Source organism: Argiope bruennichi, chromosome 5 (assembly GCF_947563725.1).
Source record: "Argiope bruennichi chromosome 5, qqArgBrue1.1, whole genome shotgun sequence".
Classification (NCBI taxonomy): Eukaryota; Metazoa; Arthropoda; class Arachnida; order Araneae; family Araneidae; genus Argiope; species Argiope bruennichi.
In genome coordinates this window covers 104,494,847-104,516,359 of record NC_079155.1, presented here as the reverse complement: position 1 = coordinate 104,516,359, position 21,513 = coordinate 104,494,847, and the positions used below count along the sequence as shown (strand labels likewise).

General features: G+C 41.8%; 96 non-coding genes across 96 annotated transcripts; all 96 read left to right on the top strand.

Annotated features, from left to right (window-relative positions):
- The first annotated feature begins 96 nt into the window (after positions 1 to 96).
- Positions 97 to 169, top strand: Trnar-ucu (transfer RNA arginine (anticodon UCU)). The gene has a single exon. It is a non-coding gene; the product is annotated as a tRNA-Arg (tRNA).
- Positions 170 to 277: 108 nt separating this feature from the next.
- Positions 278 to 350, top strand: Trnar-ucu (transfer RNA arginine (anticodon UCU)). The gene has a single exon. It is a non-coding gene; the product is annotated as a tRNA-Arg (tRNA).
- Positions 351 to 516: 166 nt separating this feature from the next.
- Positions 517 to 588, top strand: Trnar-ucu (transfer RNA arginine (anticodon UCU)). The gene has a single exon. It is a non-coding gene; the product is annotated as a tRNA-Arg (tRNA).
- Positions 589 to 877: 289 nt separating this feature from the next.
- Positions 878 to 950, top strand: Trnar-ucu (transfer RNA arginine (anticodon UCU)). The gene has a single exon. It is a non-coding gene; the product is annotated as a tRNA-Arg (tRNA).
- Positions 951 to 1,058: 108 nt separating this feature from the next.
- On the top strand, positions 1,059 to 1,131 carry Trnar-ucu (transfer RNA arginine (anticodon UCU)). The gene has a single exon. It is a non-coding gene; the product is annotated as a tRNA-Arg (tRNA).
- Positions 1,132 to 1,418: 287 nt separating this feature from the next.
- Trnar-ucu (transfer RNA arginine (anticodon UCU)) lies at positions 1,419 to 1,491 on the top strand. The gene has a single exon. It is a non-coding gene; the product is annotated as a tRNA-Arg (tRNA).
- A 276-nt stretch (positions 1,492 to 1,767) lies between these two features.
- Trnar-ucu (transfer RNA arginine (anticodon UCU)) lies at positions 1,768 to 1,840 on the top strand. The gene has a single exon. It is a non-coding gene; the product is annotated as a tRNA-Arg (tRNA).
- A 276-nt stretch (positions 1,841 to 2,116) lies between these two features.
- Positions 2,117 to 2,189, top strand: Trnar-ucu (transfer RNA arginine (anticodon UCU)). Its single transcript has one exon. It is a non-coding gene; the product is annotated as a tRNA-Arg (tRNA).
- Positions 2,190 to 2,297: 108 nt separating this feature from the next.
- Trnar-ucu (transfer RNA arginine (anticodon UCU)) lies at positions 2,298 to 2,370 on the top strand. Its single transcript has one exon. It is a non-coding gene; the product is annotated as a tRNA-Arg (tRNA).
- A 108-nt stretch (positions 2,371 to 2,478) lies between these two features.
- On the top strand, positions 2,479 to 2,551 carry Trnar-ucu (transfer RNA arginine (anticodon UCU)). The gene has a single exon. It is a non-coding gene; the product is annotated as a tRNA-Arg (tRNA).
- A 289-nt stretch (positions 2,552 to 2,840) lies between these two features.
- Trnar-ucu (transfer RNA arginine (anticodon UCU)) lies at positions 2,841 to 2,913 on the top strand. Its single transcript has one exon. It is a non-coding gene; the product is annotated as a tRNA-Arg (tRNA).
- A 108-nt stretch (positions 2,914 to 3,021) lies between these two features.
- On the top strand, positions 3,022 to 3,094 carry Trnar-ucu (transfer RNA arginine (anticodon UCU)). The gene has a single exon. It is a non-coding gene; the product is annotated as a tRNA-Arg (tRNA).
- A 288-nt stretch (positions 3,095 to 3,382) lies between these two features.
- Trnar-ucu (transfer RNA arginine (anticodon UCU)) lies at positions 3,383 to 3,455 on the top strand. The gene has a single exon. It is a non-coding gene; the product is annotated as a tRNA-Arg (tRNA).
- A 108-nt stretch (positions 3,456 to 3,563) lies between these two features.
- Positions 3,564 to 3,638, top strand: Trnar-ucu (transfer RNA arginine (anticodon UCU)). The gene has a single exon. It is a non-coding gene; the product is annotated as a tRNA-Arg (tRNA).
- A 106-nt stretch (positions 3,639 to 3,744) lies between these two features.
- Positions 3,745 to 3,817, top strand: Trnar-ucu (transfer RNA arginine (anticodon UCU)). Its single transcript has one exon. It is a non-coding gene; the product is annotated as a tRNA-Arg (tRNA).
- Positions 3,818 to 3,925: 108 nt separating this feature from the next.
- Positions 3,926 to 3,997, top strand: Trnar-ucu (transfer RNA arginine (anticodon UCU)). Its single transcript has one exon. It is a non-coding gene; the product is annotated as a tRNA-Arg (tRNA).
- A 108-nt stretch (positions 3,998 to 4,105) lies between these two features.
- Positions 4,106 to 4,177, top strand: Trnar-ucu (transfer RNA arginine (anticodon UCU)). Its single transcript has one exon. It is a non-coding gene; the product is annotated as a tRNA-Arg (tRNA).
- Positions 4,178 to 4,285: 108 nt separating this feature from the next.
- Positions 4,286 to 4,358, top strand: Trnar-ucu (transfer RNA arginine (anticodon UCU)). Its single transcript has one exon. It is a non-coding gene; the product is annotated as a tRNA-Arg (tRNA).
- A 276-nt stretch (positions 4,359 to 4,634) lies between these two features.
- On the top strand, positions 4,635 to 4,707 carry Trnar-ucu (transfer RNA arginine (anticodon UCU)). Its single transcript has one exon. It is a non-coding gene; the product is annotated as a tRNA-Arg (tRNA).
- Positions 4,708 to 4,983: 276 nt separating this feature from the next.
- Trnar-ucu (transfer RNA arginine (anticodon UCU)) lies at positions 4,984 to 5,056 on the top strand. The gene has a single exon. It is a non-coding gene; the product is annotated as a tRNA-Arg (tRNA).
- A 108-nt stretch (positions 5,057 to 5,164) lies between these two features.
- Positions 5,165 to 5,237, top strand: Trnar-ucu (transfer RNA arginine (anticodon UCU)). The gene has a single exon. It is a non-coding gene; the product is annotated as a tRNA-Arg (tRNA).
- A 108-nt stretch (positions 5,238 to 5,345) lies between these two features.
- Trnar-ucu (transfer RNA arginine (anticodon UCU)) lies at positions 5,346 to 5,418 on the top strand. Its single transcript has one exon. It is a non-coding gene; the product is annotated as a tRNA-Arg (tRNA).
- A 108-nt stretch (positions 5,419 to 5,526) lies between these two features.
- On the top strand, positions 5,527 to 5,599 carry Trnar-ucu (transfer RNA arginine (anticodon UCU)). The gene has a single exon. It is a non-coding gene; the product is annotated as a tRNA-Arg (tRNA).
- Positions 5,600 to 5,707: 108 nt separating this feature from the next.
- On the top strand, positions 5,708 to 5,780 carry Trnar-ucu (transfer RNA arginine (anticodon UCU)). The gene has a single exon. It is a non-coding gene; the product is annotated as a tRNA-Arg (tRNA).
- A 347-nt stretch (positions 5,781 to 6,127) lies between these two features.
- Trnar-ucu (transfer RNA arginine (anticodon UCU)) lies at positions 6,128 to 6,200 on the top strand. Its single transcript has one exon. It is a non-coding gene; the product is annotated as a tRNA-Arg (tRNA).
- A 108-nt stretch (positions 6,201 to 6,308) lies between these two features.
- Trnar-ucu (transfer RNA arginine (anticodon UCU)) lies at positions 6,309 to 6,381 on the top strand. Its single transcript has one exon. It is a non-coding gene; the product is annotated as a tRNA-Arg (tRNA).
- Positions 6,382 to 6,489: 108 nt separating this feature from the next.
- On the top strand, positions 6,490 to 6,561 carry Trnar-ucu (transfer RNA arginine (anticodon UCU)). Its single transcript has one exon. It is a non-coding gene; the product is annotated as a tRNA-Arg (tRNA).
- Positions 6,562 to 6,669: 108 nt separating this feature from the next.
- Positions 6,670 to 6,742, top strand: Trnar-ucu (transfer RNA arginine (anticodon UCU)). Its single transcript has one exon. It is a non-coding gene; the product is annotated as a tRNA-Arg (tRNA).
- Positions 6,743 to 7,018: 276 nt separating this feature from the next.
- Trnar-ucu (transfer RNA arginine (anticodon UCU)) lies at positions 7,019 to 7,091 on the top strand. The gene has a single exon. It is a non-coding gene; the product is annotated as a tRNA-Arg (tRNA).
- Positions 7,092 to 7,367: 276 nt separating this feature from the next.
- Positions 7,368 to 7,440, top strand: Trnar-ucu (transfer RNA arginine (anticodon UCU)). Its single transcript has one exon. It is a non-coding gene; the product is annotated as a tRNA-Arg (tRNA).
- A 108-nt stretch (positions 7,441 to 7,548) lies between these two features.
- On the top strand, positions 7,549 to 7,621 carry Trnar-ucu (transfer RNA arginine (anticodon UCU)). Its single transcript has one exon. It is a non-coding gene; the product is annotated as a tRNA-Arg (tRNA).
- Positions 7,622 to 7,729: 108 nt separating this feature from the next.
- On the top strand, positions 7,730 to 7,802 carry Trnar-ucu (transfer RNA arginine (anticodon UCU)). Its single transcript has one exon. It is a non-coding gene; the product is annotated as a tRNA-Arg (tRNA).
- Positions 7,803 to 7,910: 108 nt separating this feature from the next.
- On the top strand, positions 7,911 to 7,983 carry Trnar-ucu (transfer RNA arginine (anticodon UCU)). The gene has a single exon. It is a non-coding gene; the product is annotated as a tRNA-Arg (tRNA).
- A 287-nt stretch (positions 7,984 to 8,270) lies between these two features.
- On the top strand, positions 8,271 to 8,343 carry Trnar-ucu (transfer RNA arginine (anticodon UCU)). The gene has a single exon. It is a non-coding gene; the product is annotated as a tRNA-Arg (tRNA).
- A 108-nt stretch (positions 8,344 to 8,451) lies between these two features.
- Positions 8,452 to 8,524, top strand: Trnar-ucu (transfer RNA arginine (anticodon UCU)). The gene has a single exon. It is a non-coding gene; the product is annotated as a tRNA-Arg (tRNA).
- A 288-nt stretch (positions 8,525 to 8,812) lies between these two features.
- On the top strand, positions 8,813 to 8,885 carry Trnar-ucu (transfer RNA arginine (anticodon UCU)). Its single transcript has one exon. It is a non-coding gene; the product is annotated as a tRNA-Arg (tRNA).
- A 108-nt stretch (positions 8,886 to 8,993) lies between these two features.
- Trnar-ucu (transfer RNA arginine (anticodon UCU)) lies at positions 8,994 to 9,066 on the top strand. The gene has a single exon. It is a non-coding gene; the product is annotated as a tRNA-Arg (tRNA).
- A 108-nt stretch (positions 9,067 to 9,174) lies between these two features.
- On the top strand, positions 9,175 to 9,247 carry Trnar-ucu (transfer RNA arginine (anticodon UCU)). The gene has a single exon. It is a non-coding gene; the product is annotated as a tRNA-Arg (tRNA).
- Positions 9,248 to 9,355: 108 nt separating this feature from the next.
- Positions 9,356 to 9,427, top strand: Trnar-ucu (transfer RNA arginine (anticodon UCU)). Its single transcript has one exon. It is a non-coding gene; the product is annotated as a tRNA-Arg (tRNA).
- Positions 9,428 to 9,896: 469 nt separating this feature from the next.
- Trnar-ucu (transfer RNA arginine (anticodon UCU)) lies at positions 9,897 to 9,969 on the top strand. Its single transcript has one exon. It is a non-coding gene; the product is annotated as a tRNA-Arg (tRNA).
- A 108-nt stretch (positions 9,970 to 10,077) lies between these two features.
- Trnar-ucu (transfer RNA arginine (anticodon UCU)) lies at positions 10,078 to 10,150 on the top strand. The gene has a single exon. It is a non-coding gene; the product is annotated as a tRNA-Arg (tRNA).
- Positions 10,151 to 10,258: 108 nt separating this feature from the next.
- Trnar-ucu (transfer RNA arginine (anticodon UCU)) lies at positions 10,259 to 10,331 on the top strand. The gene has a single exon. It is a non-coding gene; the product is annotated as a tRNA-Arg (tRNA).
- Positions 10,332 to 10,439: 108 nt separating this feature from the next.
- Trnar-ucu (transfer RNA arginine (anticodon UCU)) lies at positions 10,440 to 10,512 on the top strand. Its single transcript has one exon. It is a non-coding gene; the product is annotated as a tRNA-Arg (tRNA).
- A 108-nt stretch (positions 10,513 to 10,620) lies between these two features.
- Positions 10,621 to 10,692, top strand: Trnar-ucu (transfer RNA arginine (anticodon UCU)). Its single transcript has one exon. It is a non-coding gene; the product is annotated as a tRNA-Arg (tRNA).
- Positions 10,693 to 10,800: 108 nt separating this feature from the next.
- Trnar-ucu (transfer RNA arginine (anticodon UCU)) lies at positions 10,801 to 10,872 on the top strand. The gene has a single exon. It is a non-coding gene; the product is annotated as a tRNA-Arg (tRNA).
- Positions 10,873 to 10,980: 108 nt separating this feature from the next.
- On the top strand, positions 10,981 to 11,053 carry Trnar-ucu (transfer RNA arginine (anticodon UCU)). Its single transcript has one exon. It is a non-coding gene; the product is annotated as a tRNA-Arg (tRNA).
- Positions 11,054 to 11,161: 108 nt separating this feature from the next.
- Positions 11,162 to 11,234, top strand: Trnar-ucu (transfer RNA arginine (anticodon UCU)). The gene has a single exon. It is a non-coding gene; the product is annotated as a tRNA-Arg (tRNA).
- Positions 11,235 to 11,342: 108 nt separating this feature from the next.
- Trnar-ucu (transfer RNA arginine (anticodon UCU)) lies at positions 11,343 to 11,415 on the top strand. Its single transcript has one exon. It is a non-coding gene; the product is annotated as a tRNA-Arg (tRNA).
- A 107-nt stretch (positions 11,416 to 11,522) lies between these two features.
- Trnar-ucu (transfer RNA arginine (anticodon UCU)) lies at positions 11,523 to 11,595 on the top strand. The gene has a single exon. It is a non-coding gene; the product is annotated as a tRNA-Arg (tRNA).
- Positions 11,596 to 11,703: 108 nt separating this feature from the next.
- Trnar-ucu (transfer RNA arginine (anticodon UCU)) lies at positions 11,704 to 11,776 on the top strand. Its single transcript has one exon. It is a non-coding gene; the product is annotated as a tRNA-Arg (tRNA).
- A 108-nt stretch (positions 11,777 to 11,884) lies between these two features.
- On the top strand, positions 11,885 to 11,957 carry Trnar-ucu (transfer RNA arginine (anticodon UCU)). Its single transcript has one exon. It is a non-coding gene; the product is annotated as a tRNA-Arg (tRNA).
- Positions 11,958 to 12,064: 107 nt separating this feature from the next.
- Positions 12,065 to 12,135, top strand: Trnar-ucu (transfer RNA arginine (anticodon UCU)). Its single transcript has one exon. It is a non-coding gene; the product is annotated as a tRNA-Arg (tRNA).
- A 108-nt stretch (positions 12,136 to 12,243) lies between these two features.
- Positions 12,244 to 12,318, top strand: Trnar-ucu (transfer RNA arginine (anticodon UCU)). The gene has a single exon. It is a non-coding gene; the product is annotated as a tRNA-Arg (tRNA).
- Positions 12,319 to 12,424: 106 nt separating this feature from the next.
- Positions 12,425 to 12,497, top strand: Trnar-ucu (transfer RNA arginine (anticodon UCU)). Its single transcript has one exon. It is a non-coding gene; the product is annotated as a tRNA-Arg (tRNA).
- Positions 12,498 to 12,605: 108 nt separating this feature from the next.
- On the top strand, positions 12,606 to 12,678 carry Trnar-ucu (transfer RNA arginine (anticodon UCU)). Its single transcript has one exon. It is a non-coding gene; the product is annotated as a tRNA-Arg (tRNA).
- A 110-nt stretch (positions 12,679 to 12,788) lies between these two features.
- Trnar-ucu (transfer RNA arginine (anticodon UCU)) lies at positions 12,789 to 12,861 on the top strand. Its single transcript has one exon. It is a non-coding gene; the product is annotated as a tRNA-Arg (tRNA).
- A 108-nt stretch (positions 12,862 to 12,969) lies between these two features.
- Positions 12,970 to 13,041, top strand: Trnar-ucu (transfer RNA arginine (anticodon UCU)). Its single transcript has one exon. It is a non-coding gene; the product is annotated as a tRNA-Arg (tRNA).
- Positions 13,042 to 13,149: 108 nt separating this feature from the next.
- Positions 13,150 to 13,222, top strand: Trnar-ucu (transfer RNA arginine (anticodon UCU)). Its single transcript has one exon. It is a non-coding gene; the product is annotated as a tRNA-Arg (tRNA).
- Positions 13,223 to 13,330: 108 nt separating this feature from the next.
- On the top strand, positions 13,331 to 13,403 carry Trnar-ucu (transfer RNA arginine (anticodon UCU)). The gene has a single exon. It is a non-coding gene; the product is annotated as a tRNA-Arg (tRNA).
- Positions 13,404 to 13,511: 108 nt separating this feature from the next.
- Positions 13,512 to 13,584, top strand: Trnar-ucu (transfer RNA arginine (anticodon UCU)). Its single transcript has one exon. It is a non-coding gene; the product is annotated as a tRNA-Arg (tRNA).
- A 110-nt stretch (positions 13,585 to 13,694) lies between these two features.
- Trnar-ucu (transfer RNA arginine (anticodon UCU)) lies at positions 13,695 to 13,767 on the top strand. Its single transcript has one exon. It is a non-coding gene; the product is annotated as a tRNA-Arg (tRNA).
- A 108-nt stretch (positions 13,768 to 13,875) lies between these two features.
- On the top strand, positions 13,876 to 13,947 carry Trnar-ucu (transfer RNA arginine (anticodon UCU)). The gene has a single exon. It is a non-coding gene; the product is annotated as a tRNA-Arg (tRNA).
- A 108-nt stretch (positions 13,948 to 14,055) lies between these two features.
- On the top strand, positions 14,056 to 14,128 carry Trnar-ucu (transfer RNA arginine (anticodon UCU)). The gene has a single exon. It is a non-coding gene; the product is annotated as a tRNA-Arg (tRNA).
- Positions 14,129 to 14,236: 108 nt separating this feature from the next.
- On the top strand, positions 14,237 to 14,309 carry Trnar-ucu (transfer RNA arginine (anticodon UCU)). Its single transcript has one exon. It is a non-coding gene; the product is annotated as a tRNA-Arg (tRNA).
- A 108-nt stretch (positions 14,310 to 14,417) lies between these two features.
- Trnar-ucu (transfer RNA arginine (anticodon UCU)) lies at positions 14,418 to 14,490 on the top strand. Its single transcript has one exon. It is a non-coding gene; the product is annotated as a tRNA-Arg (tRNA).
- Positions 14,491 to 14,598: 108 nt separating this feature from the next.
- Trnar-ucu (transfer RNA arginine (anticodon UCU)) lies at positions 14,599 to 14,671 on the top strand. Its single transcript has one exon. It is a non-coding gene; the product is annotated as a tRNA-Arg (tRNA).
- Positions 14,672 to 14,779: 108 nt separating this feature from the next.
- On the top strand, positions 14,780 to 14,852 carry Trnar-ucu (transfer RNA arginine (anticodon UCU)). Its single transcript has one exon. It is a non-coding gene; the product is annotated as a tRNA-Arg (tRNA).
- Positions 14,853 to 14,962: 110 nt separating this feature from the next.
- On the top strand, positions 14,963 to 15,035 carry Trnar-ucu (transfer RNA arginine (anticodon UCU)). The gene has a single exon. It is a non-coding gene; the product is annotated as a tRNA-Arg (tRNA).
- A 108-nt stretch (positions 15,036 to 15,143) lies between these two features.
- Positions 15,144 to 15,215, top strand: Trnar-ucu (transfer RNA arginine (anticodon UCU)). The gene has a single exon. It is a non-coding gene; the product is annotated as a tRNA-Arg (tRNA).
- A 108-nt stretch (positions 15,216 to 15,323) lies between these two features.
- Trnar-ucu (transfer RNA arginine (anticodon UCU)) lies at positions 15,324 to 15,396 on the top strand. The gene has a single exon. It is a non-coding gene; the product is annotated as a tRNA-Arg (tRNA).
- A 108-nt stretch (positions 15,397 to 15,504) lies between these two features.
- On the top strand, positions 15,505 to 15,577 carry Trnar-ucu (transfer RNA arginine (anticodon UCU)). Its single transcript has one exon. It is a non-coding gene; the product is annotated as a tRNA-Arg (tRNA).
- A 289-nt stretch (positions 15,578 to 15,866) lies between these two features.
- Trnar-ucu (transfer RNA arginine (anticodon UCU)) lies at positions 15,867 to 15,938 on the top strand. Its single transcript has one exon. It is a non-coding gene; the product is annotated as a tRNA-Arg (tRNA).
- A 108-nt stretch (positions 15,939 to 16,046) lies between these two features.
- Trnar-ucu (transfer RNA arginine (anticodon UCU)) lies at positions 16,047 to 16,119 on the top strand. Its single transcript has one exon. It is a non-coding gene; the product is annotated as a tRNA-Arg (tRNA).
- Positions 16,120 to 16,227: 108 nt separating this feature from the next.
- Positions 16,228 to 16,300, top strand: Trnar-ucu (transfer RNA arginine (anticodon UCU)). Its single transcript has one exon. It is a non-coding gene; the product is annotated as a tRNA-Arg (tRNA).
- Positions 16,301 to 16,591: 291 nt separating this feature from the next.
- Trnar-ucu (transfer RNA arginine (anticodon UCU)) lies at positions 16,592 to 16,664 on the top strand. The gene has a single exon. It is a non-coding gene; the product is annotated as a tRNA-Arg (tRNA).
- Positions 16,665 to 16,773: 109 nt separating this feature from the next.
- Trnar-ucu (transfer RNA arginine (anticodon UCU)) lies at positions 16,774 to 16,846 on the top strand. The gene has a single exon. It is a non-coding gene; the product is annotated as a tRNA-Arg (tRNA).
- Positions 16,847 to 16,954: 108 nt separating this feature from the next.
- Positions 16,955 to 17,027, top strand: Trnar-ucu (transfer RNA arginine (anticodon UCU)). Its single transcript has one exon. It is a non-coding gene; the product is annotated as a tRNA-Arg (tRNA).
- Positions 17,028 to 17,135: 108 nt separating this feature from the next.
- Positions 17,136 to 17,208, top strand: Trnar-ucu (transfer RNA arginine (anticodon UCU)). Its single transcript has one exon. It is a non-coding gene; the product is annotated as a tRNA-Arg (tRNA).
- A 290-nt stretch (positions 17,209 to 17,498) lies between these two features.
- Positions 17,499 to 17,570, top strand: Trnar-ucu (transfer RNA arginine (anticodon UCU)). The gene has a single exon. It is a non-coding gene; the product is annotated as a tRNA-Arg (tRNA).
- Positions 17,571 to 17,678: 108 nt separating this feature from the next.
- Trnar-ucu (transfer RNA arginine (anticodon UCU)) lies at positions 17,679 to 17,751 on the top strand. The gene has a single exon. It is a non-coding gene; the product is annotated as a tRNA-Arg (tRNA).
- A 108-nt stretch (positions 17,752 to 17,859) lies between these two features.
- Positions 17,860 to 17,932, top strand: Trnar-ucu (transfer RNA arginine (anticodon UCU)). Its single transcript has one exon. It is a non-coding gene; the product is annotated as a tRNA-Arg (tRNA).
- Positions 17,933 to 18,040: 108 nt separating this feature from the next.
- Trnar-ucu (transfer RNA arginine (anticodon UCU)) lies at positions 18,041 to 18,113 on the top strand. Its single transcript has one exon. It is a non-coding gene; the product is annotated as a tRNA-Arg (tRNA).
- Positions 18,114 to 18,388: 275 nt separating this feature from the next.
- On the top strand, positions 18,389 to 18,461 carry Trnar-ucu (transfer RNA arginine (anticodon UCU)). The gene has a single exon. It is a non-coding gene; the product is annotated as a tRNA-Arg (tRNA).
- Positions 18,462 to 18,569: 108 nt separating this feature from the next.
- Positions 18,570 to 18,642, top strand: Trnar-ucu (transfer RNA arginine (anticodon UCU)). Its single transcript has one exon. It is a non-coding gene; the product is annotated as a tRNA-Arg (tRNA).
- Positions 18,643 to 18,750: 108 nt separating this feature from the next.
- Trnar-ucu (transfer RNA arginine (anticodon UCU)) lies at positions 18,751 to 18,823 on the top strand. The gene has a single exon. It is a non-coding gene; the product is annotated as a tRNA-Arg (tRNA).
- A 108-nt stretch (positions 18,824 to 18,931) lies between these two features.
- Positions 18,932 to 19,004, top strand: Trnar-ucu (transfer RNA arginine (anticodon UCU)). The gene has a single exon. It is a non-coding gene; the product is annotated as a tRNA-Arg (tRNA).
- Positions 19,005 to 19,112: 108 nt separating this feature from the next.
- Trnar-ucu (transfer RNA arginine (anticodon UCU)) lies at positions 19,113 to 19,185 on the top strand. The gene has a single exon. It is a non-coding gene; the product is annotated as a tRNA-Arg (tRNA).
- Positions 19,186 to 19,461: 276 nt separating this feature from the next.
- Positions 19,462 to 19,534, top strand: Trnar-ucu (transfer RNA arginine (anticodon UCU)). Its single transcript has one exon. It is a non-coding gene; the product is annotated as a tRNA-Arg (tRNA).
- A 108-nt stretch (positions 19,535 to 19,642) lies between these two features.
- Positions 19,643 to 19,715, top strand: Trnar-ucu (transfer RNA arginine (anticodon UCU)). The gene has a single exon. It is a non-coding gene; the product is annotated as a tRNA-Arg (tRNA).
- Positions 19,716 to 19,823: 108 nt separating this feature from the next.
- Trnar-ucu (transfer RNA arginine (anticodon UCU)) lies at positions 19,824 to 19,896 on the top strand. Its single transcript has one exon. It is a non-coding gene; the product is annotated as a tRNA-Arg (tRNA).
- Positions 19,897 to 20,004: 108 nt separating this feature from the next.
- Trnar-ucu (transfer RNA arginine (anticodon UCU)) lies at positions 20,005 to 20,077 on the top strand. Its single transcript has one exon. It is a non-coding gene; the product is annotated as a tRNA-Arg (tRNA).
- Positions 20,078 to 20,367: 290 nt separating this feature from the next.
- Positions 20,368 to 20,440, top strand: Trnar-ucu (transfer RNA arginine (anticodon UCU)). The gene has a single exon. It is a non-coding gene; the product is annotated as a tRNA-Arg (tRNA).
- A 108-nt stretch (positions 20,441 to 20,548) lies between these two features.
- Trnar-ucu (transfer RNA arginine (anticodon UCU)) lies at positions 20,549 to 20,621 on the top strand. Its single transcript has one exon. It is a non-coding gene; the product is annotated as a tRNA-Arg (tRNA).
- Positions 20,622 to 20,910: 289 nt separating this feature from the next.
- On the top strand, positions 20,911 to 20,983 carry Trnar-ucu (transfer RNA arginine (anticodon UCU)). Its single transcript has one exon. It is a non-coding gene; the product is annotated as a tRNA-Arg (tRNA).
- A 108-nt stretch (positions 20,984 to 21,091) lies between these two features.
- On the top strand, positions 21,092 to 21,163 carry Trnar-ucu (transfer RNA arginine (anticodon UCU)). Its single transcript has one exon. It is a non-coding gene; the product is annotated as a tRNA-Arg (tRNA).
- A 276-nt stretch (positions 21,164 to 21,439) lies between these two features.
- Positions 21,440 to 21,512, top strand: Trnar-ucu (transfer RNA arginine (anticodon UCU)). The gene has a single exon. It is a non-coding gene; the product is annotated as a tRNA-Arg (tRNA).
- The last annotated feature ends 1 nt before the right edge of the window (position 21,513 follows it).

Genomic DNA, 21,513 nt, shown 5'->3' with positions numbered 1-21,513 from the left:
AGTGTTTGGTTTATTTTGTATGTTCTTGTGTAAAACTTTGACTTACGTATAGCAATAACTTAAATTCCCATACATTCCATCTAGATAACCAACGTAGCCCTTGTAGCGCAGAGGATAGCGCGTTGGATTTCTAATCCAAAGGTCCCGGGTTCGAATCCCGGCAAGGGTGTGACTATAATAGAGTGTTTGGTTTATTTTGTCTGTTCATGTGTAAAAGTTTGACTTACGTATATCAATAACTTAAATTCCCATACATTCCATCTAGATAACCAACGCAGCCCTTGTAGCGCAGAGGATAGCGCGTTGGACTTCTAATCCAAAGGTCCCGGGTTCGAATCCCGGCAAGGGTGGGACTATAATAGGAATCCCGGCAAGGGTGTGACTATAATAGGAATCCCGGCAAGGGTGTGACTATAATAGAGTGTTTGGTTTATTTTGTCTGTTCATGTGTAAAAGTTTGACTTACGTATAGCAATAACTTAAATTCCCATACATTCCATCTAGATAACCAACGCAGCCCTTGTAGCGCAGAGGATAGCGCGTTGGACTTCTAATCCAAAGGCCCGGTTTCAAATCCCGGCAATGGTGTGACGCTAATAGAGTGTGTGGGTGATTTTGTGTGTTGTTGTTTAAAACTTTCACTTGTGTATAGGAATAACTTATATTCCCTTACATTCAATCTAGATAACCAACGCAGCCCTTGTAGCGCAGAGGATAGCGCGTTGGATTTTTAATCCAAAGGTCCCGGGTTCGAATCCCTGCAAGGATGTGACGCTAATAGAGTGTGTGGGTTATTTTGTCTGTTGTTGTTTAAAACTTTCACTTGTGTATAGGAATAACTTATATTCCCTTACATTCAATCTAGATAACCAACGCAGCCCTTGTAGCGCAGAGGATAGCGCGTTGGACTTCTAATCCAAAGGTCCCGGGTTCGAATCCCGGCAAGGGTGTGACTATAATAGAGTGTTTGGTTTATTTTGTCTGTTCATGTGTAAAAGTTTGACTTACGTATAGCAATAACTTAAATTCCCATATATTCCATCTAGATAACCAACGCAGCCCTTGTAGCGCAGAGGCTAGCGCGCTGGACTTCTAATTCAAAGGTCCCGGGTTCGAATCCCGGCAAGGGTGTGACTATAATAGAGTGTTTGGTTTATTTTGTCTGTTCATGTGTAAAAGTTTGACTTACGTATAGCAATAACTTAAATTCCCATACATTCCATCTAGATAACCAACGCAGCCCTTGTAGAGCAGAGGATAGCGCGTTGGACTTCTAATCCAAAGAACGGTTTCGAATCCCGGCAATGGTGTGACGCTAATAGAGTTTGTGGGTGATTTTGTCTGTTGTTGTTTAAAACTTTCACTTGTGTATAGGAATAACTTATATTCCCTTACTTTCAATCTAGATAACCAACGCAGCCCTTGTAGCGCAGAGGATAGCGCGTTGGACTTCTAATCCAAAGGTCCCGGGTTCGAATCCCGGCAAGGGTGTCACTATAATAGAGTGTTTGGTTTATTTTGTCTGTTCTTGTGTAAAACTTTGACTTACGTATAGCAATAACTTAAATTCCCATACATTCCATCTAGATAACCAACGCAGTCCTTCTAGAGAAAAGGACAGCGCGTTGGGCTTCAAATCCAGAGATTCCGGCAAGGATGTAACGCCAATAGAGTGTGTGGTTTATTTTGTCTGTTGTTGTTTAAAACTTTGACATACGTACAGCAATAACTTAAATTCCCATACATTCCATCTAGATAACCAACGCAGCCCTTGTAGCGCAGAGGGTAGCGCGTTGGACTTCTAATCCTAAGGTCCCGGGTTCGAATCCCGGCAAGGGTGTCACTATAATAGAGTGTTTGGTTTATTTTGTCTGTTCTTGTGTAAAACTTTGACTTACGTATAGCAATAACTTAAATTCCCATACATTCCATCTAGATAACCAACGCAGTCCTTCTAGAGAAAAGGATAGCGCGTTGGGCTTCAAATCCAGAGATTCCGGCAAGGATGTAACGCCAATAGAGTGTGTGGTTTATTTTGTCTGTTGTTGTTTAAAACTTTGACATACGTACAGCAATAACTTAAATTCCCATACATTCCATCTAGATAACCAATGAAGCCCTAGTAGCGCAGAGGATAGCGCGTTGGACTTCTAATCCAAAGGTCCCGGGTTCGAATCCCGGCAAAGGTATGACTATAATATAGTGTTTGGTTTATTTTGTCTGTTTTTGTGTAAAACTTTGACTTACGTATAGCAATAACTTAAATTCCCATACATTCCATCTAGATAACCAACGCAGCCCTTATAGCGCAGAGGATAGCGCGTTGGACTTCTAATCCAAAGGTCCCGGGTTCGAATCCCGGCAAGGGTGTGACTATAATAGAGTGTTTGGTTTATTTTGTCTGTTCATGTGTAAAAGTTTGACTTACGTATAGCAATAACTTAAATTCCCATACATTCCATCTAGATAACCAACGCAGCCCTTGTAGCGCAGAGGATAGCGCGTTGGACTTCTAATCCAAAGGTCCCGGTTTCGAATCCCGGCAATGGTGTGACGCTAATAGAGTGTGTATGTGATTTTGTGTGTTGTTGTTTAAAACTTTCACTTGTGTATAGGAATACCTTATATTCCCTTACATTCAATCTAGATAACCAACGCAGCCCTTGTAGCGCAGAGGATAGCGCGTTGGATTTTTAATCCAAAGGTCCCGGGTTCGAATCCCTGCAAGGATGTGACGCTAATAGAGTGTGTGGGTTATTTTGTCTGTTGTTGTTTAAAACTTTCACTTGTGTATAGGAATAACTTATATTCCCTTACATTCAATCTAGATAACCAACGCAGCCCTTGTAGCGCAGAGGATAGCACGTTGGACTTCTAATCCAAAGGTCCCGAGTTCGAATCCCGGCAAGGGTGTGACTATAATAGAGTGTTTGGTTTATTTTGTCTGTTCATGTGTAAAAGTTTGACTTACGTATAGCAATAACTTAATATCCCATATATTCCATCTAGATAACCAACGCAGCCCTTGTAGCGCAGAGGCTAGCGCGCTGGACTTCTAATTCAAAGGTCCCGGGTTCGAATCCCGGCAAGGGTGTGACTATAATAGAGTGTTTGGTTTATTTTGTCTGTTCATGTGTAAAAGTTTGACTTACGTATAGCAATAACTTAAATTCCCATACGTTCCATCTAGATAACCAACGCAGCCCTTGTAGAGCAGAGGATAGCGCGTTGGACTTCTAATCCAAAGGCCCGGTTTCGAATCATGGCAATGGTGTGACGCTAATAGAGTGTGTGGGTGATTTTGTCTGTTGTTGTTTAAAACTTTCACTTGTGTATAGGAATAACTTATATTCCCTTACATTCAATCTAGATAACCAACGCAGCCCTTGTAGCGCAGAGGATAGCGCGTTGGACTTCTAATCCAAAGGTCCCGGGTTCGAATCCCGCCAAGGGTGTGACTAAAATAGAATGTTTGGTTTATTTTGTATGTTCTTGTGTAAAACTTTGACTTACGTATAGCAATAACTTAAATTCCCATACATTCCATCTAGATAACCAAAGTAGCCCTTGTAGCGCAGAGGATAGCGCGTTGGACTTCTAATCCAAAGGTCCCGGGTTCGAATCCCGGCAAGGTTGTGACTATAATAGAGTGTTTGGTTTATTTTGTCTGTTCATTTGTAAAAGTTTGACTTACGTATAGCAATAACTTAAATTCCTATATATTCCATCTAGATAGCCAACGCAGCCCTTGTAGCGCAGAGGATAGCGCGTTGGACTTCTAATCCAAAGGTCCCGGGTTCAAATCCCGGCAAGGGTGTGACTATAATAGAGTGTTTGGTTTATTTTGTCTGTTCTTGTGTAAAACTTTGACTTACGTATAGCAATAACTTAAATTCCCATACATTCCATCTAGATAACCAACGCAGCCCTTGTAGCGCAGAGGATAGCGCGTTGGACTTCTAATCCAAAGGTCCGGGTTCGAACCCCGGCAAGGGTGTGACTATAATAGACTGGTTGGTTTATTTTGTCTGTTCTTGTGTAAAACTTTGACTTACGTATAGCAATAACTTAAATTCCCATACATTCCATCTAGATAACCAACGCAGCCCTTGTAGAGCAGAGGATAGCGCGTTGGACTTCTAATCCAAAGGCCCGGTTTCGAATCCCGGCAATGGTGTGACGCTAATAGAGTGTGTGGGTGATTTTGTCTGTTGTTGTTTAAAACTTTCACTTGTGTATAGGAATAATTTATATTCCCTTACATTCAATCTAGATAACCAACGCAGCCCTTGTAGCGCAGAGGATAGCGCGTTGGACTTCTAATCCAAAGGTCCCGGGTTCGAATCCCGGCAAGGGTGTCACTATAATAGAGTGTTTGGTTTATTTTGTCTGTTCTTGTGTAAAACTTTGACTTACGTATAGCAATAACTTAAATTCCCATACATTCCATCTAGATAACCAACGCAGTCCTTCTAGAGAAAAGGATAGCGCGTTGGGCTTCAAATCCAGAGATTCCGGCAAGGATGTAACGCCAATAGAGTGTGTGGTTTATTTTGTCTGTTGTTGTTTAAAACTTTGACATACGTACAGCAATAACTTAAATTCCCATACATTCCATCTAGATAACCAACGCAGCCCTTGTAGCGCAGAGGGTAGCGCGTTGGACTTCTAATCCTAAGGTCCCGGGTTCGAATCCCGGCAAGGGTGTCACTATAATAGAGTGTTTGGTTTATTTTGTCTGTTCTTGTGTAAAACTTTGACTTACGTATAGCAATAACTTAAATTCCCATACATTCCATCTAGATAACCAACGCAGTCCTTCTAGAGAAAAGGATAGCGCGTTGGGCTTCAAATCCAGAGATTCCGGCAAGGATGTAACGCCAATAGAGTGTGTGGTTTATTTTGTCTGTTGTTGTTTAAAACTTTGACATACGTACAGCAATAACTTAAATTCCCATACATTCCATCTAGATAACCAACGCAGCCCTTGTAGCGCAGAGGGTAGCGCGTTGGACTTCTAATCCTAAGGTCCCGGTTGCGAATCCCGGCAAGGGTGTGACTATAATAGAGTGTTTGGTTTATTTTGTCTGTTCTTGTGTAAAACTTTGACTTACGTATAGCAATAACTTAAATTCCCATACATTCCATCTTAATTACCAATGAAGCCCTAGTAGCGCAGAGGATAGCGCGTTGGACTTCTAATCCAAAGGTCCCGGGTTCGAATCCCGGCAAAGGTATGACTATAATATAGTGTTTGGTTTATTTTGTCTGTTTTTGTGTAAAACTTTGACTTACGTATAGCAATAACTTAAATTCCCATACATTCCATCTAGATAACCAACGCAGCCCTTATAGCGCAGAGGATAGCGCGTTGGACTTCTAATCCAAAGGTCCCGGGTTCGAACCCCGGCAAGGGTGTGACTAAAATAGAGTGTTTGGTTTATTTTGTATGTTCTTGTGTAAAACTTTGACTTACGTATAGCAATAACTTAAATTCCCATACATTCCATCTAGATAACCAACGTAGCCCTTGTAGCGCAGAGGATAGCGCGTTGGACTTCTAATCCAAAGGTCCCGGGTTCGAATCCCGGCAAGGGTGTGACTATAATAGAGTGTTTGGTTTATTTTGTCTGTTCATGTGTAAAAGTTTGACTTACGTATATCAATAACTTAAATTCCCATACATTCCATCTAGATAACCAACGCAGCCCTTGTAGCGCAGAGGATAGCGCGTTGGACTTCTAATCCAAAGGTCCCGGGTTCGAATCCCGGCAAGGGTGGGACTATAATAGGAATCCCGGCAAGGGTGTGACTATAATAGGAATCCCGGCAAGGGTGTGACTATAATAGAGTGTTTGGTTTATTTTGTCTGTTCATGTGTAAAAGCTGGACTTACGTATAGCAATAACTTAAATTCCCATACATTCCATCTAGATAACCAACGCAGCCCTTGTAGCGCAGAGGATAGCGCGTTGGATTTTTAATCCAAAGGTCCCGGGTTCGAATCCCTGCAAGGATGTGACGCTAATAGAGTGTGTGGGTTATTTTGTCTGTTGTTGTTTAAAACTTTCACTTGTGTATAATAATAACTTATATTCCCTTACATTCAATCTAGATAACCAACGCAGCCCTTGTAGCGCAGAGGATAGCGCGTTGGACTTCTAATCCAAAGGTCCCGGGTTCGAATCCCGGCAAGGGTGTGACTATAATAGAGTGTTTGGTTTATTTTGTCTGTTCATGTGTAAAAGTTTGACTTACGTATAGCAATAACTTAAATTCCCATATATTCCATCTAGATAACCAACGCAGCCCTTGTAGCGCAGAGGCTAGCGCGCTGGACTTCTAATTCAAAGGTCCCGGGTTCGAATCCCGGCAAGGGTGTGACTATAATAGAGTGTTTGGTTTATTTTGTCTGTTCATGTGTAAAAGTTTGACTTACGTATAGCAATAACTTAAATTTCCATACATTCCATCTAGATAACCAACGCAGCCCTTGTAGAGCAGAGGATAGCGCGTTGGACTTCTAATCCAAAGGCCCGGTTTCGAATCCCGGCAATGGTGTGACGCTAATAGAGTGTGTGGGTGATTTTGTCTGTTGTTGTTTAAAACTTTCACTTGTGTATAGGAATAACTTATATTCCCTTACATTCAATCTAGATAACCAACGCAGCCCTTGTAGCGCAGAGGATAGCGCGTTGGACTTCTAATCCAAAGGTCCCGGGTTCGAATACCGGCAAGGGTGTCACTATAATAGAGTGTTTGGTTTATTTTGTCTGTTCTTGTGTAAAACTTTGACTTACGTATAGCAATAACTTAAATTCCCATACATTCCATCTAGATAACCAACGCAGTCCTTCTAGAGAAAAGGACAGCGCGTTGGGCTTCAAATCCAGAGATTCCGGCAAGGATGTAACGCCAATAGAGTGTGTGGTTTATTTTGTCTGTTGTTGTTTAAAACTTTGACATACGTACAGCAATAACTTAAATTCCCATACATTCCATCTAGATAACCAACGCAGCCCTTGTAGCGCAGAGGGTAGCGCGTTGGACTTCTAATCCTAAGGTCCCGGGTTCGAATCCCGGCAAGGGTGTCACTATAATAGAGTGTTTGGTTTATTTTGTCTGTTCTTGTGTAAAACTTTGACTTACGTATAGCAATAACTTAAATTCCCATACATTCCATCTAGATAACCAACGCAGTCCTTCTAGAGAAAAGGATAGCGCGTTGGGCTTCAAATCCAGAGATTCCGGCAAGGATGTAACGCCAATAGAGTGTGTGGTTTATTTTGTCTGTTGTTGTTTAAAACTTTGACATACGTACAGCAATAACTTAAATTCCCATACATTCCATCTAGATAACCAATGAAGCCCTAGTAGCGCAGAGGATAGCGCGTTGGACTTCTAATCCAAAGGTCCCGGGTTCGAATCCCGGCAAAGGTATGACTATAATATAGTGTTTGGTTTATTTTGTCTGTTTTTGTGTAAAACTTTGACTTACGTATAGCAATAACTTAAATTCCCATACATTCCATCTAGATAACCAACGCAGCCCTTATAGCGCAGAGGATAGCGCGTTGGACTTCTAATCCAAAGGTCCCGGGTTCGAACCCCGGCAAGGGTGTGACTAAAATAGAGTGTTTGGTTTATTTTGTATGTTCTTGTGTAAAACTTTGACTTACGTATAGCAATAACTTAAATTCCCATACATTCCATCTAGATAACCAACGTAGCCCTTGTAGCGCAGAGGATAGCGCATTGGACTTCTAATCCAAAGGTCCTAGGTTCGAATCCCGGCAAGGGTGTGACTATAATAGAGTGTTTGGTTTATTTTGTCTGTTCATGTGTAAAAGTTTGACTTACGTATAGCAATAACTTAAATTCCCATACATTCCATCTAGATAACCAACGCAGCCCTTGTAGCGCAGAGGATAGCGCGTTGGACTTCTAATCCAAAGGTCCCGGTTTCGAATCCCGGCAATGGTGTGACGCTAATAGAGTGTGTATGTGATTTTGTGTGTTGTTGTTTAAAACTTTCACTTGTATAGGAATACCTTATATTCCCTTACATTCAATCTAGATAACCAACGCAGCCCTTGTAGCGCAGAGGATAGCGCGTTGGATTTTTAATCCAAAGGTCCCGGGTTCGAATCCCTGCAAGGATGTGACGCTAATAGAGTGTGTGGGTTATTTTGTCTGTTGTTGTTTAAAACTTTCACTTGTGTATAGGAATAACTTATATTCCCTTACATTCAATCTAGATAACCAACGCAGCCCTTGTAGCGCAGAGGATAGCACGTTGGACTTCTAATCCAAAGGTCCCGAGTTCGAATCCCGGCAAGGGTGTGACTATAATAGAGTGTTTGGTTTATTTTGTCTGTTCATGAGTAAAAGTTTGACTTACGTATAGCAATAACTTAATATCCCATATATTCCATCTAGATAACCAACGCAGCCCTTGTAGCGCAGAGGCTAGCGCGCTGGACTTCTAATTCAAAGGTCCCGGGTTCGAATCCCGGCAAGGGTGTGACTATAATAGAGTGTTTGGTTTATTTTGTCTGTTCATGTGTAAAAGTTTGACTTACGTATAGCAATAACTTAAATTCCCATACGTTCCATCTAGATAACCAACGCAGCCCTTGTAGAGCAGAGGATAGCGCGTTGGACTTCTAATCCAAAGGCCCGGTTTCGAATCATGGCAATGGTGTGACGCTAATAGAGTGTGTGGGTGATTTTGTCTGTTGTTGTTTAAAACTTTCACTTGTGTATAGGAATAACTTATATTCCCTTACATTCAATCTAGATAACCAACGCAGCCCTTGTAGCGCAGAGGATAGCGCGTTGGACTTCTAATCCAAAGGTCCCGGGTTCGAATCCCGCCAAGGGTGTGACTAAAATAGAATGTTTGGTTTATTTTGTATGTTCTTGTGTAAAACTTTGACTTACGTATAGCAATAACTTAAATTCCCATACATTCCATCTAGATAACCAAAGCAGCCCTTGAAGCGCAGAGGATAGCGCGTTGGACTTCTAATCCAAAGGTCCCGGGTTCGAATCCCGGCAAGGGTGTGACAATAATAGAGTGTTTGGTTTATTTTGTCTGTTCATTTGTAAAAGTTTGACTTACGTATAGCAATAACTTAAATTCCTATATATTCCATCTAGATAGCCAACGCAGCCCTTGTAGCGCAGAGGATAGCGCGTTGGACTTCTAATCCAAAGGTCCCGGGTTCAAATCCCGGCAAGGGTGTGACTATAATAGAGTGTTTGGTTTATTTTGTCTGTTCTTGTGTAAAACTTTGACTTACGTATAGCAATAACTTAAATTCCCATACATTCCATCTAGATAACCAACGTAGCCCTTGTAGCGCAGAGGATAGCGCGTTGGACTTCTAATCCAAAGGTCCGGGTTCGAACCCCGGCAAGGGTGTGACTATAATAGACTGGTTGGTTTATTTTGTCTGTTCTTGTGTAAAACTTTGACTTACGTATAGCAATAACTTAAATTCCCATACATTCCATCTAGATAACCAACGCAGCCCTTGTAGAGCAGAGGATAGCGCGTTGGACTTCTAATCCAAAGGCCTGGTTTCGAATCCCGGCAATGGTGTGACGCTAATAGAGTGTGTGGGTGATTTTGTCTGTTGTTGTTTAAAACTTTCACTTGTGTATAGGAATAATTTATATTCCCTTACATTCAATCTAGATAACCAACGCAGCCCTTGTAGCGCAGAGGATAGCGCGTTGGATTTTTAATCCAAAGGTCCCGGGTTCGAATCCCTGCAAGGATGTGACGCTAATAGAGTGTGTGGGTTATTTTGTCTGTTGTTGTTTAAAACTTTCACTTGTGTATAGGAATAACTTATATCCCCTTACATTCAATCTAGATAACCAACGCAGCCCTTGTAGCGCAGAGGATAGCACGTTGGACTTCTAATCCAAAGGTCCCGGGTTCGAATCCCGGCAAGGGTGTGACTATAATAGAGTGTTTGGTTTATTTTGTCTGTTGTTGTTTAAAACTTTCACTTGTGTATAGGAATAACTTATATTCCCTTACATTCAATCTAGATAACCAACGCAGCCCTTGTAGCGCAGAGGATAGCACGTTGGACTTCTAATCCAAAGGTCCCGGGTTCGAATCCCGGCAAGGATGTGACTATAATAGAGTGTTTGGTTTATTTTGTCTGTTCATGTGTAAAAGTTTGACTTACGTATAGCAATAACTTAATATCCCATATATTCCATCTAGATAACCAACGCAGCCCTTGTAGCGCAGAGGCTAGCGCGCTGGACTTCTAATCCAAAGGTCCCGGGTTCGAATCCCGGCAAGGGTGTGACTATAATAGAGTGTTTGGTTTATTTTGTCTGTTCATTTGTAAAAGTTTGACTTACGTATAGCAATAACTTAAATTCCCATATATTCCATCTAGATAGCCAACGCAGCCCTTGTAGCGCAGAGGATAGCGCGTTGGACTTCTAATCCAAAGGTCCCGGGTTCAAATCCCGGCAAGGGTGTGACTATAATAGAGTGTTTGGTTTATTTTGTCTGTTCTTGTGTAAAACTTTGACTTACGTATAGCAATAACTTAAATTCCCATACATTCCATCTAGATAACCAACGCAGCCCTTGTAGCGCAGAGGATAGCGCGTTGGACTTCTAATCCAAAGGTCCGGGTTCGAACCCCAGCAAGGGTGTGACTATAATAGACTGGTTGGTTTATTTTGTCTGTTCTTGTGTAAAACTTTGACTTACGTATAGCAATAACTTAAATTCCCATACATTCCATCTAGATAACCAACGCAGCCCTTGTAGCGCAGAGGATAGCGCGTTGGACTTCTAATCCAAAGGTCCGGGTTCGAACCCCGGCAAGGGTGTGACTATAATAGACTGGTTGGTTTATTTTGTCTGTTCTTGTGTAAAACTTTGACTTACGTATAGCAATACCTTAAATTCCCATACATTCCATCAAGATAACCAACGCAGCCCTTGTAGCGCAGAGGAATGCGCGTTGGACTTCTAATCCAAAGGTCCCGGGTTCGAATCTCGGCAAGAGTGTCACTATAATAGAGTGTTTGGTTTATCTTGTCTGTTCTTGTGTAAAACTTTGACTTACGTATAGCAATAACTTAAATTCCCATACATTCCATCTAAATAACCAACGCAGCCCTTGTAGCGCAGAGGATAGCGCGTTGGACTTCTAATCCAAAGGTCCCGGGTTCGAATCCCGTTAAGGGTGTCACTATAATAGAGTGTTTGGTTTATTTTGTCTGTTCTTGTGTAAAACTTTGACTTACGTATAGCAATAACTTAAATTCCCATCCATTCCATCTAGATAACCAACGCAGCCCTTGTAGCGCAGAGGATAGCGCGTTGGACTTCTAATCCTAAGGTCCCGGTTTCGAATCCAGGCAAGGGTTGACTATAATAGAGTGTTTGGTTTTTTTTGTCTGTTCTTGTGTAAAACTTTGACTTACGTATAGCAATACCTTAAATTCCCATACATTCCATCAAGATAACCAACGCAGCCCTTGTAGGGCAGAGGATAGCGCGTTGGACTTCTAATCCAAAGGTCCCGGGTTCGAATCCCGGCAAGGGTGTGACTATAATAGAGTGTTTGGTTTATTTTGTCTGTTCTTGTGTAAAACTTTGACTTACGTATAGCAATAACTTAAATTCCCATACATTCCATCAAGATAACCAACGCAGCCCTTGTAGCGCAGAGGAATGCGCGTTGGACTTCTAATCCAAAGGTCCCGGGTTCGAATCCCGTTAAGGGTGTCACTATAATAGAGTGTTTGGTTTATTTTGTCTGTTCTTGTGTAAAACTTTGACTTACGTATAGCAATAACTTAAATTCCCATACATTCCATCTAGATAACCAACGCAGCCCTTGTAGCGCAGAGGATAGCGCGTTGGACTTCTAATCCTAAGGTCCCGGTTTCGAATCCCGGCAAGGGTTGACTATAATAGAGTGTTTGGTTTATTTTTTCTGTTCTTGTGTAAAACTTCTACTTACGTATAGCAATAACTTAAATTCCCATACATTCCATCTTAATAACCAATGAAGCCCTAGTAGCGCAGAGGATAGCGCGTTGGACTTCTAATCCAAAGGTCCCGGGTTCGAATCCCGGAGGGTGTGATTATAATAGAGTGTTTGGTTTATTTTGTCAGTTTTTGTGTAAAACTTTGACTTACGTATAGCAATAACTTAAATTCCCATACATTCCATCTAGATAACCAACGCAGCCCTTATAGCGCAGAGGATAGCGCGTTGGATTTCTAATCCAAAGGTCCCGGGTTCGAACCCCGGCAAGGAAGTGACTGTAATAGACTGCTTGGTTTATTTTGTCTGTTCTTGTGTAAAACTTCTACTTACGTACAGCAATAACTTAAATTCCCATACATTCCATTTAGATAACCAACGCAGCCCTTGTAGCGCAGAGGATAGCGCGTTGGACTTCTAATCCAAAGGTCCCGGGTTCGAATCCCGGCAAGGGTGTGACTATAATAGACTGCTTGGTTTATTTTGTCTGTTCTTGTATAAAACTTTGACTTATGTATAGTAATAACTTAAATTCCCATACATTCCATCTAGATAAACAACGCAGACCTTGTAGCGCAGAGGATAGCGCGTTGGACTTCTAATCCAAAGGTCCCGGGTTCGAATCCCGGCAAGGGTGTGACTATAATAGAGTGTTTGGTTTATTTTGTCTGTTCATGTGTAAAAGTTTGACTTACGTATAGCAATAACTTAAATTCCCATATATATTTCATCTAGATAACCAACGGAGCGCTTGTAGCGCAGAGGCTAGCGCGCTGGACTTCTAATTCAAAGGTCCCGGGTTCGAATCCCGGCAAGGGTGTGACTATAATAGAGTGTTTGGTTTATTTTGTCTGTTCATGTGTAAAAGTTTGACTTACGTATAGCAATAACTTAAATTCCCATACATTCCATCTAGATAACCAACGCAGCCCTTGTAGCGCAGAGGATAGCGCGTTGGACTTCTAATCCAAAGGCCCGGTTTCGAATCCCGGCAATGGTGTGACGCTAATAGAGTGCGTGGGTGATTTTGTCTGTTGTTGTTTAAAACTTTCACTTGTGTACAGGAATAACTTATATTCTCTTACATTCAATCTAGATAACCAACGCGGCCCTTGTAGCGCAGAGGATAGCGCGTTGGACTTCTAATCCAAAGGTCCCGGGTTCGAATCCCGGCAAGGGTGTGACTATAATAGAATGTTTGGTTTATTTTGTCTGTTCATGTGTAAAGGTTTGACTTACGTATAGCAATAACTTAAATTCCCATATATTCCATCTAGGTAACCAACGCAGCCCTTGTAGCGCAGAGGATAGCGCGTTGGACTTCTAATCCAAAGGTCCCGGGTTCGAATCCCGGCAAGGGTGTGACTATAATAGACTGCTTGGTTTATTTTGTCTGTTCTTGTATAAAACTTTGACTTATGTATAGTAATAACTTAAATTCCCATACATTCCATCTAGATAAACAACGCAGACCTTGTAGCGCAGAGGATAGCGCGTTGGACTTCTAATCCAAAGGTCCCGGGTTCGAATCCCGGCAAGGGTGTGACTATAATAGAGTGTTTGGTTTATTTTGTCTGTTCATGTGTAAAAGTTTGACTTACGTATAGCAATAACTTAAATTCCCATATATATTTCATCTAGATAACCAACGGAGCGCTTGTAGCGCAGAGGCTAGCGCGCTGGACTTCTAATTCAAAGGTCCCGGGTTCGAATCCCGGCAAGGGTGTGACTATAATAGAGTGTTTGGTTTATTTTGTCTGTTCATGTGTAAAAGTTTGACTTACGTATAGCAATAACTTAAATTCCCATACATTCCATCTAGATAACCAACGCAGCCCTTGTAGCGCAGAGGATAGCGCGTTGGACTTCTAATCCAAAGGCCCGGTTTCGAATCCCGGCAATGGTGTGACGCTAATAGAGTGCGTGGGTGATTTTGTCTGTTGTTGTTTAAAACTTTCACTTGTGTATAGGAATAACTTATATTCTCTTACATTCAATCTAGATAACCAACGCGGCCCTTGTAGTGCAGAGGATAGCGCGTTGGACTTCTAATCCAAAGGTCCCGGGTTCGAATCCCGGCAAGGGTGTGACTATAATAGAATGTTTGGTTTATTTTGTCTGTTCATGTGTAAAGGTTTGACTTACGTATAGCAATAACTTAAATTCCCATATATTCCATCTAGGTAACCAACGCAGCCCTTGTAGCGCAGAGGATAGCGCGTTGGACTTCTAATCCAAAGGTCCCGGGTTCAAATCCCGGCAAGGGTGTGACTATAATAGAGTGTTAGTTTGTTTTTGTCTGTTCATGTGTAAAAGTTTGACTTACGTATAGCAATAACTTAAATTCCCATACATTCCATCTCGATAACCAACGCAGCCCATGTAACGCAGAGGATAGCGCGTTGGACTTCTAATCCAAAGGTCCCGGGTTCGAATCCCGGCAAGGGTGTGACTATAATAGAATGTTTGGTTTATTTTGTCTGTTCATGTGTAAAGGTTTGACTTACGTATAGCAATAACTTAAATTCCCATATATTCCATCTAGGTAACCAACGCAGCCCTTGTAGCGCAGAGGATAGCGCGTTGGACTTCTAATCCAAAGGTCCCGGGTTCGAATCCCGGCAAGGGTGTGACTATAATAGACTGCTTGGTTTATTTTGTCTGTTCTTGTATAAAACTTTGACTTATGTATAGTAATAACTTAAATTCCCATACATTCCATCTAGATAAACAACGCAGACCTTGTAGCGCAGAGGATAGCGCGTTGGACTTCTAATCCAAAGGTCCCGGGTTCGAATCCCGGCAAGGGTGTGACTATAATAGAGTGTTTGGTTTATTTTGTCTGTTCATGTGTAAAAGTTTGACTTACGTATAGCAATAACTTAAATTCCCATATATATTTCATCTAGATAACCAACGGAGCGCTTGTAGCGCAGAGGCTAGCGCGCTGGACTTCTAATTCAAAGGTCCCGGGTTCGAATCCCGGCAAGGGTGTGACTATAATAGAGTGTTTGGTTTATTTTGTCTGTTCATGTGTAAAAGTTTGACTTACGTATAGCAATAACTTAAATTCCCATACATTCCATCTAGATAATCAACGCAGCCCTTGTAGCGCAGAGGATAGCGCGTTGGACTTCTAATCCAAAGGCCCGGTTTCGAATCCCGGCAATGGTGTGACGCTAATAGAGTGCGTGGGTGATTTTGTCTGTTGTTGTTTAAAACTTTCACTTGTGTATAGGAATAACTTATATTCTCTTACATTCAATCTAGATAACCAACGCGGCCCTTGTAGTGCAGAGGATAGCGCGTTGGACTTCTAATCCAAAGGTCCCGGGTTCGAATCCCGGCAAGGGTGTGACTATAATAGAATGTTTGGTTTATTTTGTCTGTTCATGTGTAAAGGTTTGACTTACGTATAGCAATAACTTAAATTCCCATATATTCCATCTAGGTAACCAACGCAGCCCTTGTAGCGCAGAGGATAGCGCGTTGGACTTCTAATCCAAAGGTCCCGGGTTCAAATCCCGGCAAGGGTGTGACTATAATAGAGTGTTAGTTTGTTTTTGTCTGTTCATGTGTAAAAGTTTGACTTACGTATAGCAATAACTTAAATTCCCATACATTCCATCTCGATAACCAACGCAGCCCATGTAACGCAGAGGATAGCGCGTTGGATTTTTAATCGAAAGGTCCCGGGTTCGAATCCCGGCAAGGGTGTGACTATAATAGAGTGTTTGGTTTATTTTGTCTGTTCATGTGTAAAAGTTTGACTTACGTATAGCAATAACTTAAATTCCCATACATTCCATCTAGATAACCAACGCAGCCCTTGTAGCGCAGAGGATAGCGCGTTGGACTTCTAATCCAAAGGCCCGGTTTCGAATCCCGGCAATAGTGTGACGCTAATAGAGTGTGTAGGTGATTTTGTCTGTTGTTGTTTAAAACTTTCACTTGTGTATAGGAATAACTTATATTCCCTTACATTCAATCTAGATAACCAACGCAGCCCTTGTAGCGCAGAGGATAGCGCGTTGGACTTCTAATCCAAAGGTCCCGGGTTCGAATCCCGCCAAGGGTGTGACTAAAATAGAGTGTTTGGTTTATTTTGTATGTTCTTGTGTAAATCTTTGACTTACGTATAGTAATAACTTAAATTCCCATACATTCCATCTACATAACCAACGTAGCCCTTGTAGCGCAGAGGATAGCGCGTTGGACTTCTAATCCAAAGGTCCCGGGTTCGAATCCCGGCAAGGGTGTGACTATAATAGAGTGTTTGGTTTATTTTGTTTGTTCATGTGTAAAAGTTTGACTTACGTATAGCAATAACTTAAATTCCCATATATATTTCATCTAGATAACCTACGGAGCGCTTGTAGCGCAGAGGCTAGCGCGCTGGACTTCTAAGTCAAAGGTCCCGGGTTCGAATCCCGGCAAGGGTGTGACTATAATAGAGTGTTTGGTTTATTTTGTCTGTTCATGTGTAAAAGTTTGACTTACGTATAGCAATAACTTAAATTCCCATACATTCCATCTAGATAAACAACGCAGCCCATGTAGCGCAGAGGATAGCGCGTTGGACTTCTAATCCAAAGGTCCCGGGTTCGAATCCCGGCAAGGGTGTGACTATAATAGAATGTTTGGTTTGTTTTTGTCTGTTCATGTGTAAAAGTTTGACTTACGTATAGCAATAACTTAAATTCCCATACATTCCATCGCGATAACCAACGCAGCCCTTGTAGCGCAGAGGCTAGCGCGCTGGACTTCTAATTCAAAGGTCCCGGGTTCGAGTCCCGGCAAGGGTGTGACTATAATAGAGTGTTTGGTTTATTTTGTCTGTTCATGTGTTAACGTTTGACTTACGTATAGCAATAACTTAAATTCCCATACATTCCATCTAGATAAACAACGCAGCCCATGTAGCGCAGAGGATAGCGCGTTGGACTTCTAATCCAAAGGTCCCGGGTTCGAATCCCGGCAAGGGTGTGACTATAATAGAATGTTTGGTTTATTTTGTCTGTTCATGTGTAAAGGTTTGACTTACGTATAGCAATAACTTAAATTCCCATATATTCCATCTAGATAACCAACGCAGCCCTTGTAGCGCAGAGGATAGCGCGTTGGACTTCTAATCCAAAGGTCCCGGGTTCAAATCCCGGCAAGGGTGTGACTATAATAGAGTGTTTGGTTTGTTTTTGTCTGTTCACGTGTAAAAGTTTGACTTACGTATAGCAATAACTTAAATTCCCATACATTCCATCTAGATAACCAACGCAGCCCTTGTAACGCAGAGGATAGCGCGTTGGATTTTTAATCCAAAGGTCCCGGGTTCGAATCCCTGCAAGGGTGTGTCGCTAATAGAGTGTTTGGTTTATTTTGCCTGTTCATGTGTAAAAGTTTGACTTACGTATAGCAATAACTTAAATTCCCATACATTCCATCTAGATAACCAACGCAGCCATTGTAGCGCAGAGGATAGCGCGTTGGACTTCTAATCCAAAGGCCCGGTTTCGAATCCCGGCAATGGTGTGACGCTAATAGAGTGTGTGGGTGGTTTTGTCTGTTGTTGTTTAAAACTTTCACTTGTGTATAGGAATAACTTATATTCCCTTACATTCAATCTAGATAACCAACGCAGCCCTTGTAGCGCAGAGGATAGCGCGTTGGACTTCTAATCCAAAGGTCCCGGGTTCAAATCCCGGCAAGGGTGTGACTATAATAGAGTGTTTGGTTTATTTTGTCTGTTCTTGTGTAAAACTTTGACTTACGTATAGCAATAACTTAAATTCCCATACATTCCATCTAGATAACCAACGCAGCCCTTGTAGCGCAGAGGATAGCGCGTTGGACTTCTAATCCAAAGGTCCCGGGTTCGAATCCCGGCATGGGTGTGACTATAATAGAGTGTTTGGTTTTTTTTGTCTGTTCTTGTGTAAAACTTTGACTTACGTATAGCAATAACTTAAATTCCCATACATTCCAACTAGATAACCAACGCAGCCTTTATAGCGCAGAGGATAGCGCGTTGGATTTCTAATCCAAAGGTCCCGGGTTCGAACCCCGGCAAGGGTGTGACTGTAATAGACTGCTTGGTTTATTTTGTCTGTTCTTGTGTAAAACTTTGACTTACGTATAGCAATAACTTAAATTCCCTTACATTCCATCTAGATAACCAACGCAGTCCTTCTGGAGAAAAGGATAGCGCGTTGGACTTCAAATCCAGAGATTCCGGCAAGGATGTAGTGCCAATAGAGTGTGTGGTTATTTTGTCTGTTGTTGTTTGAAACTTTGACATACGTACAGCAATAACTTAAATTCCCATACATTCCATTTAGATAACCAACGCAGCTCTTGTAGCGCAGAGGATAGCGCGTTGGACTTCTAATCCAAAGGTCCCGGGTTCGAATCCCGGCAAGGGTGTGACTATAATAGACTGCTTGGTTTATTTTGTCTGTTCTTGTATAAAACTTTGACTTACGTATAGCAATAACTTAAATTCCCATACATTCCATCTAGATAAACAACGCAGACCTTGTAGCGCAGAGGATAGCGCGTTGGACTTCTAATCCAAAGGTCCCGGGTTCGAATCCCGGCAAGGGTGTGACTATAATAGACTGCTTGGTTTATTTTGTCTGTTCTTGTATAAAACTTTGACTTACGTATAGCAATAACTTAAATTCCCATACATTCCATCTAGATAAACCACGCAGACCTTGTAGCGCAGAGGATAGCGCTTTGGACTTCTAATCCAAAGGTCCCGGGTTCGAATCCCGGCAAGGGTGTGACTATAATAGAGTGTTTGGTTTATTTTGTCTGTTCATGTGTAAAAGTTTGACATACGTATAGCAATAACTTAAATTCCCATATATTCCATCTAGATAAACAACGCAGACGTTGTAGCGCAGAGGATAGCGCGTTGGACTTCTAATCCAAAGGTCCCGGGTTCGAATCCCGGCAAGGGTGTGATTATAATAGAGTATTGGGTTTATTTTGTCTGTTCATGTGTAAAAGTTTGACTTACGTATAGCAATAACTTAAATTTCCATATATTCCATCTAGATAACCAACGCAGCCCTCTTAGCGCAGAGGCTAGCGCGCTGGACTTCTAATTCAAAGGTCCCGGGTTCGAATCCCGGCAAGGGTGTGACTATAATAGAGTGTTTGGTTTATTTTGTCTGTTCATGTGTAAAAGTTTGACTTACGTATAGCAATAACTTAAATTCCCATACATTCCATCTAGATAACCAACGCAGTCCTTCTGGAGAAAAGGATAGCGCGTTGGACTTCAAATCCAGAGATTCCGGCAAGGATGTAGTGCCAATAGAGTGTGTGGTTTATTTTGTCTGTTGTTGTTTGAAACATTGACATACGTACAGCAATAACTTAAATTCCCATACATTCCATTTAGATAACCAACGCAGCCCTTGTAGCGCAGAGGATAGCGCGTTGGACTTCTAATCCAAAGGTCCCGGTTTCGAATCCCGGCAAGGGTGTGACTATAATAGACTGCTTGGTTTATTTTGTCTGTTCTTGTATAAAACTTTGACTTACATATAGCAATAACTTAAATTTCCATACATTCCATCTAGATAACCAACGCAGCCCTTGTAGCGCAGAGGATAGCGCGTTGGACTTCTAATCCAATGGTCCCGGGTTCGAATCCCGGCAAGGGTGTGACTATAATAGAGTGCTTGGTTTATTTTGTCTGTTCATGTGTAAAAGTTTGACTTACGTATAGCAATAACTTAAATTCCCATATATTCCATCTATATAACCAACGCAGCCCTTGTAGCGCAGAGGCTAGCGCGCTGGACTTCTAATTCAAAGGTCCCGGGTTCGAATCCCGGCAAGGGTGTGACTATAATAGAGTGTTTGGTTTATTTTGTCTGTTCATGTGTAAAAGTTTGACTTACGTATAGCAATAACTTAAATTCCCATATATTCCATCTTGATAACCAACGCAGCCCTTGTAGCGCAGAGGATAGCGCGTTGGACTTCTAATCCAAAGGAACCGGGTTCAAATCCCGGCAAGGGTGTGACTATAATAGAGTGTTTGGTTTGTTTTTGTCTGTTCATGTGTAAAAGTTTGACTTAGGTATAGCAATAACTTAAATTCCCATACATTCCATCTCGATAACCAACGCAGCCCTTGTAGCGCAGAGGATAGCGCGTTGGATTTTTAATCCAAAGGTCCCGGGTTCGAATCCCTGCAAGGGTGTGACGCTAATAGAGTGTGTGGGTTATTTTGTCTGTTGTTGTTTAAAACTTTCACTTGTGTATAGGAATAACTTATATTCCCTTACATTCAATCTAGTTAACCAACGCAGCCCTTGTAGCGCAGAGGATAGCGTGTTGGACTTCTAATCCAAAGGTCCCGGGTTCGAATCCCGGCAAGAGTGTGACTATAATAGAATGTTTGGTTTATTTTGTCTTTTCATGTGTAAAGGTTTGACTTACGTATAGCAATAACTTAAATTCCCATATATTCCATCTTGATAACCAACGCAGCCCTTGTAGCGCAGAGGATAGCGCGTTGGACTTCTAATCCAAAGGAACCGGGTTCAAATCCCGGCAAGGGTGTGACTATAATAGAGTGTTTGGTTTGTTTTTGTCTGTTCATGTGTAAAAGTTTGACTTAGGTATAGCAATAACTTAAATTCCCATACATTCCATCTCGATAACCAACGCAGCCCTTGTAGCGCAGAGGATAGCGCGTTGGATTTTTAATCCAAAGGTCCCGGGTTCGAATCCCTGCAAGGGTGTGACGCTAATAGAGTGTGTGGGTTATTTTGTCTGTTGTTGTTTAAAACTTTCACTTGTGTATAGGAATAACTTATTTCCCTTACATTCAATCTAGATAACCAACGCAGCCCTTGTAGCGTAGAGGATAGCGCGTTGGACTTCTAATCCAAAGGTCCCGGGTTCGAATCCCGCCAAGGGTGTGACTAAAATAGAGTGTTTGGTTTATTTTGTATGTTCTTGTGTAAATCTTTGACTTACGTATAGTAATAACTTAAATTCCCATACATTCCATCTAGATAACCAACGTAGCCCTTGTAGTGCAGAGGATAGCGCGTTGGACTTCTAATCAAAGGTCCCGGGTTCGAATCCCGGCAAGGGTGTGACTATAATAGAGTGTTTGGTTTATTTTGTCTGTTCTTGTGTAAAACTTTGACTTACGTATAGCAATAACTTAAATTCCCATACATTCCATCTAGATAACCAACGCAGTCCTTCTAGAGAAAAGGATAGCGCGTTGGACTTCAAATCCAGAGATTCCGGCAAGGATGTAACGCCAATAGAGTGTGTGGTTTATTTTGTCTGTTGTTGTTTAAAACTTTGACATACGTACAGCAATAACTTAAATTCCCATACATTCCATTTAGATAACCAACGCAGCCCTTGTAGCGCAGAGGATAGCGCGTTGGACTTCTAATCCAAATGTCCCGGGTTCGAATCCCGGCAAGGGTGT